Here is a 6000-nt window from a genome sequence, read left to right on the forward strand (position 1 = left end):
CTCACAATTGGTAAAAGAAAGAACATACTGTAGTTTTTTATTTTCTAAATGTATTGAAAGAAATCACAAGATCTACAATGTACTGCACGATGCCAAAGAAAAGTCTTCACTGAAGCTAACATCGAAACTATAGGAAACATATTTCACATCACAACAAGATGGAGATTCCTCCTCTAAATCCTCAGAGAACGATGGCAAGCAGAGAGCGAGTTAAATAGAAAACAAACCAATTTAAACCTGCTTTGTTTCAGTGTTTGAGTGAGGGATGGTTGCATAGAAGAGTGTTGTGGGAATCACCAAATGGAAACACAAAGACCTGATGGGGTCGCATCAGCTCTGCATGATTGATCAACTTAAGAACATGAGATGAAAGTGTGTCACTAATCAGCGGCAAACCACACATTACTGAACATCGTCAGGTAGATCTGTAATTTACCATACCCAGCAGCAGAGTCCGTTTTTCTGTACCAAATACCTTTACAACTGAGACTATTGGGATATCTGGGGGCATCTTTTAAGCTGCAAACCTGCCATGGAATTTCCCATGTCACACTATAGGAAGATTTTCAATTGAGTAAAAAGATTGGATTCAAAGAGTTTGTAATACCCTGAATTAAAGAAGTATAAAAAAGAGGAGAGAGGCCTGAAAGAAAGCCTGTATTTCTAAAAGGTCTCTCTTATAGTTTCGGCTCATGGTCCCTTTCATTAATTGGGTAGATCAAACGATAAACTCAGGCCTCGCCTTCTTACAATTTACCAACAATTAAACAAGTAGTTGAATATGAGATATATTTCTCAAGCAGAGGGTGACCAAAGCACGACAGATAAACCTGAAGAGACTGATGACCATTGTATTAGAAAGACAGAATTGTCTACTATAAAAGTAAGCTTCATCTAAATGTAAACTAAATTGGTGCAGAATAAAACAGACAAAACACATAACTGTCCAGTTTATATCTAGTCAAATGTGGACTTTGTGTTATTCGAGTATCCATTTAAAATGTTTTTAGATCAAACAACACAAAATGACCTTTTTAAGCCCGAGTCTAAAATGAAAACTAAGCAACAAATAAATAAAAAAATACAGTTGAATAGAACCGACACACAACTTACATACACTTACTGTAGTTCTGATAGCGATGAGATTCACAATCTGTACTCCCCAAAGAATCTGAAAATACAAATATTACATGGTGGCTCAATCGAGAAATGTCTCTGCAAATGTGCAGGAAAATGAGGTAGCATTATACATAAAGGAAGATAGGAAATAAGTGCATACATTTGTGGCTGCTTGGTGACTGTAAAATGTTGAGATGCAGAAGCAAAAGTGATGTCAATTAATGGTTTGCAAAGCAACAACTTTGGTTGAGTGTCTACATTTCATAAATCAGAGATGGTGGTTTTGCTTAATTTAGATTATGTGAATTTATTGTCCTCATATCTCTTCTGATATCCAAAGATTATATTTCTCTAAATGTGATCAAGATTTTTCATTAGTAGTCTACAATCAATATGCCCTATAAAACTAGGCTATTTCCTTTTTCACGCTGGTCACAAATGTATACCATTGCAAGAAGATCATTGTGTAAGATCCAACAAGGAAGTTGGGAAACGTAAAGATAATACCATTCATCAATATGGCTCGACAAGCAAAGGGAAAAAGAACAGTAAAAATGTTTGAACAAAGAATCTTTAAACAGAATCAAATAAATAAATATGCTGCACTTACGTAAAGTGTAAAAAGGCAAAATACAAGAAAATCATGACCAATTCATATATATTTGACTTAGGAAAGGAGAGGTGGAGTAGGGTGGTGGCCAGTCTCTCATAGCAATCAGGGTCCGGTTTCTCAAACACAGATTTAGCCAAGTCCTGGACTAGAAAGCACTTTCAAATGGAGAATCTCCATTGAGAATGCTTTTTAGAAATGGACTATGCTTGATCTGTGTCTAGGAAACCGACCCTAAACGTAAAAGTGCGGTTCACCTTAAACAGGTTTTTGACATACTACTGGGCGAGTCTTATATGACATAATATCTTCATGTCCGCTCCTCAGCATCAATCTAATCTCACTCATTGGCTTTAAAAAGAAATTCCAAACAAAAATCTTGAAAAAAGGACAAGTTACTCAAAGAAGAAAGTGCCAAAATAAAGAAAAATCAAATGATCATCTCTAGCCCACTTTTAGGCACGGCGGGCATAAATACAAGTGTTTATGTTCTCAAATTTAGGCTTCTTGGATTTCATTATAATTTCCAATTGGGGGGGAGCAAGGCTGCACAGAGTATCTGTACAAATGTTCATTTTAAGTCCACTGAATTTCAAATCAACAATTTGCTCACCATTCTATGCCATGCCTTCTCAAGTGATGGAGAATCTGCACGAGTTTTATCAAAACTGGATGAAAATCTGTATGGGCTTGCGCTAGGGTAATGTGTTTTGTCAGTTGAAGATGGGGCAAGATGGTGGGGTGTCAGTGAAACATGCAGACTTAATAGGGCAACGAGAGCCCAAGGTGTATTTTTTTCAAAAGTGTCTGGATACACAGTGCCAACCGTTTGCGGCGTTCTGCGCAAACGAGCATGACACCACAACCTAAACATATTCCATTCAAACAAACACTCTACTACAAAGCAGCAGATATAACAAAACATATATCAATACAAATAGAGTACGTGTCATCATTATTCTCTTTATCGAAAATATTTCAGGCCAAGTAACACATTCCCTGTAACAATATGCTGTAGGTTGAGAACCGTATAGTAAACAAGATTCCATTTGCAGTATACGAATTGCAGTTGGGTGGAATGCTTCCCTTTTCTTCACATGTGTCACAATAGACGTTTCACAGTCTTCCAAAAGTAAAGAGTCCCTTTCACTGATTTATTGGGTCCAGGATGTTTGAAAGATCTGAGTATCTGAGTATCTGAGGAGATAAAGAAAAAAAATGCAACAAAATAATTAAATGCAATTCAAGTCATGCTAACTACAGAGTGGGAAAAAAACAATAAAAGTTAGTATATTTGACCAAAATATAAATGAGGCATGATGGGGGGGGGGGAAACAGCGCAAGAAAGCAGATGTAACCTAACAGCTAGGCCTTTCAACCTGAGGTTATGGGTGGCATCATCAGATATCAGAGGATTTCTGAGCCAAGACCAAGGACACCGTCTAAAACCACAAGCGAGCACATTCACACGCCCTACGTTACATTTTCTCACAGTAAACCTTTTAATCTCAATGATTGCACTATTAAAAGCCTACGGTTAGTTAAGCTGGTTGATTTCTCTGTTGCATGACCTAAAGGTGTGGCTTAAGGACAAATGGTTGAGCGGATGCCAGCGTGAGACATCAAACCACTAGGGGCTCTTCATACTTCAAAGAAAAATCCTCCTCTGCAAGGAGTAAACAAACATGGAGGGCCACCCGGCTCTTCCACAGTGGCCGTACTGAGGCCAGCTGAACTTGTTAGACCAACAGCTAGCTGCTCCCAGAGGGAATATACACTCTCAACAGTGTGTTTACTTAATCTGAAAGCCAGGCATTGAGTGTATATGTGTATGTAAAAACAGATTGATAAACACCGAAACCTGGCAAACTTATTTATTTAGTCAAACAAAACCACACTCACTATGATAAATTAATTGTACTATAGTGTCACACCCTGACCTTAGTTTTCTATGTTTTATTTTGGTCAGGTCAGGTCAGGGTGTGACGAGGGTGGGTATGCTTGTTGGTCTTGTCTAGGTTTTTTGTATATCTAGGGGTGTTTGTTAGTCTAGGTTTATTATATGTCTATGGTGGCCTGAATTGGTTCCCAATCAGAGACAGCTGTTTATCGTTGTCTCTGACTGGGTATCCTATTTAGGAAGCCATTTTAAATTTTGGTTTTGTGGGTTATTGTCTATGTGACAATAGTCTACAAACCCAGGCTTGTGTGGGCTCTTTTCTAAAACCTAACCTTAGCCTAGATCTGTTGAAATCTGCTGAGTCAATGCAGCAGTTCGCCATCCTGCTGCAGTCCATTATGAGGCTATGTACATGTCCGACTCACCTGCAGCAGCCACTGAAGTGCGGCCAATGTCTGGGCCTGAGCCAAACCAGTCCAATACACACCGGTCTATACTGACTGACCAAAAGGTAGATAAACATACGCAGCTGACTTGGGCCAAATTCTACAGTTGGAGTACAGTTGCTTGTATGTGAATTAGACTTCTGAGAGTTTGTCCCAACTCTAATGTATTCAAATCCACCCTAACATGGTCCTTTGCTGTAGGTCGGCTTAAAAAGGATGTGGTTCTGGGAATTTCCATCTATACTGAACAAAAATATAAAATGCAACGTGCAACAATCAAAGACTTTACTGAGTTATAGTTCATATAAGAAAATCTGTCAATTTAAATAAATTCATTTGGCCCTAATGTATGGATTTAACATGACTGGGAATATGATATGCAGCTACTGGTGACAGATACGTTAATAAAAAGTTAGGGGCGTGGATCAGAAAACCCGTCAGTATCTGGTGTGAACACCATTTGCCTCATGCAGCGCGACAGAGTTCCTTCTCATAGAATTGATCAGGCTGTTGATTCTGGCCTTGAAGAATGTTGTCCTAATTCTCTTTACAGGCTGTACGAAGTTTCTGGATATTGACGCGAACTAGAACACGCTGTCGTACACGTTAATCCAGAGCATCCAAACATGCTAAATGGATGACATGTCTGATGAGTATGCAGGCCATGGAAGAACAGGGACATTTTTTCAGCTTACAGGAATTGTGTACAGATCCTTGCAATATTGGGCCATGCATTATCATGCTGAAACATGAGGTAATGGCGGAGGTTGAAAGGTACGACAATGGGCCTCAGGATCTCGTCATAGAGTCTCTGTGCATTCAAATTGCCATCGATAAAATACAATTGTCTTGGTTGTCTGTAGCTTATGCCTGCCCATACTATAACCCCACTGCCATCATGGGGCACTCTCTTCACAAAGTTGACATCAGAAAACTGCTCTCCCCTACGACGCCATACACATGGTCAGCGGTGGCCTTTTATTGTCCCCAGAAGTTCATAGGAACATGTCAAATGAAAGCTTAGTCTTTCATTTTTATTAAGGTACACAATGCCTTCAGAAACTATTCACACCCCTCTACTTTTTCCACTTTATGTTTCAGCCTGAATTTAAAATAGATAAAAATGTACAAACGAATAACAAATGAGAAGCTGAAATGTCTTGCGTCAGTAAGTATTCAACCCCGTTGTTGTTATTATGGCAAGTCTAAATACCTTGAGTAAAATGTAATTAATTAGTTGCATAGTCTAACCGTGTGAAATAATGGTGTTTTTGAATGACTATCCCATCTCTGTAGCCCACACACATACAATTATCTGTAAAGTCTCTTAGTCGAAAAGGGAATTTCAAGAACAGATTCAACGACAAAGACCAGGGAGCTTTTCCAATGCCTCGCAAAGAAGGACACCTATTGGTAGATGGGTAAAAAAAAAATCAAAAAAAGTAGACATTGAATATCTCTTTGAGCATGGTGAAGTTATTAATTACACTTTGGATGGTATATCGATAAACCCAGTCACTACAAAGATACAGGCGTCCTTCCTAACTCGCTTAGGGATGATGCCAATGGTGATTTTATGGCTGTGATAGAAAACTGAGGTTGGATCAACAACATTGTAGTTACTTAGATCTTTTTGGAAAAAATTGTCGCATAAAAAACAGAGGGAGATTTTTTGTTGTTGCATCTGCACAGTTTTTCCAGTAAATGAGTTTGTAAAATGTTCTGTGAAAATTGTTCAAAGTAGTCCTTGTGCATAGAGTTATATGGTTTGGCACACTTTGAATTCAATGATTTTTGTTTGGCATAGATTTAAAAGAGAAATCTGAGTCAAAGCGAAATTCCGTCAATCCTGCAGATTGTCATTGTTGGGCTGCCAGTGGCAGATGGTTGCCCAGTGATTCTCTCCCATGTCCATAATCCTGTTA

Source organism: Oncorhynchus tshawytscha, linkage group LG02 (assembly GCF_018296145.1).
Source record: "Oncorhynchus tshawytscha isolate Ot180627B linkage group LG02, Otsh_v2.0, whole genome shotgun sequence".
NCBI classification, from domain to species: Eukaryota; Metazoa; Chordata; class Actinopteri; order Salmoniformes; family Salmonidae; genus Oncorhynchus; species Oncorhynchus tshawytscha.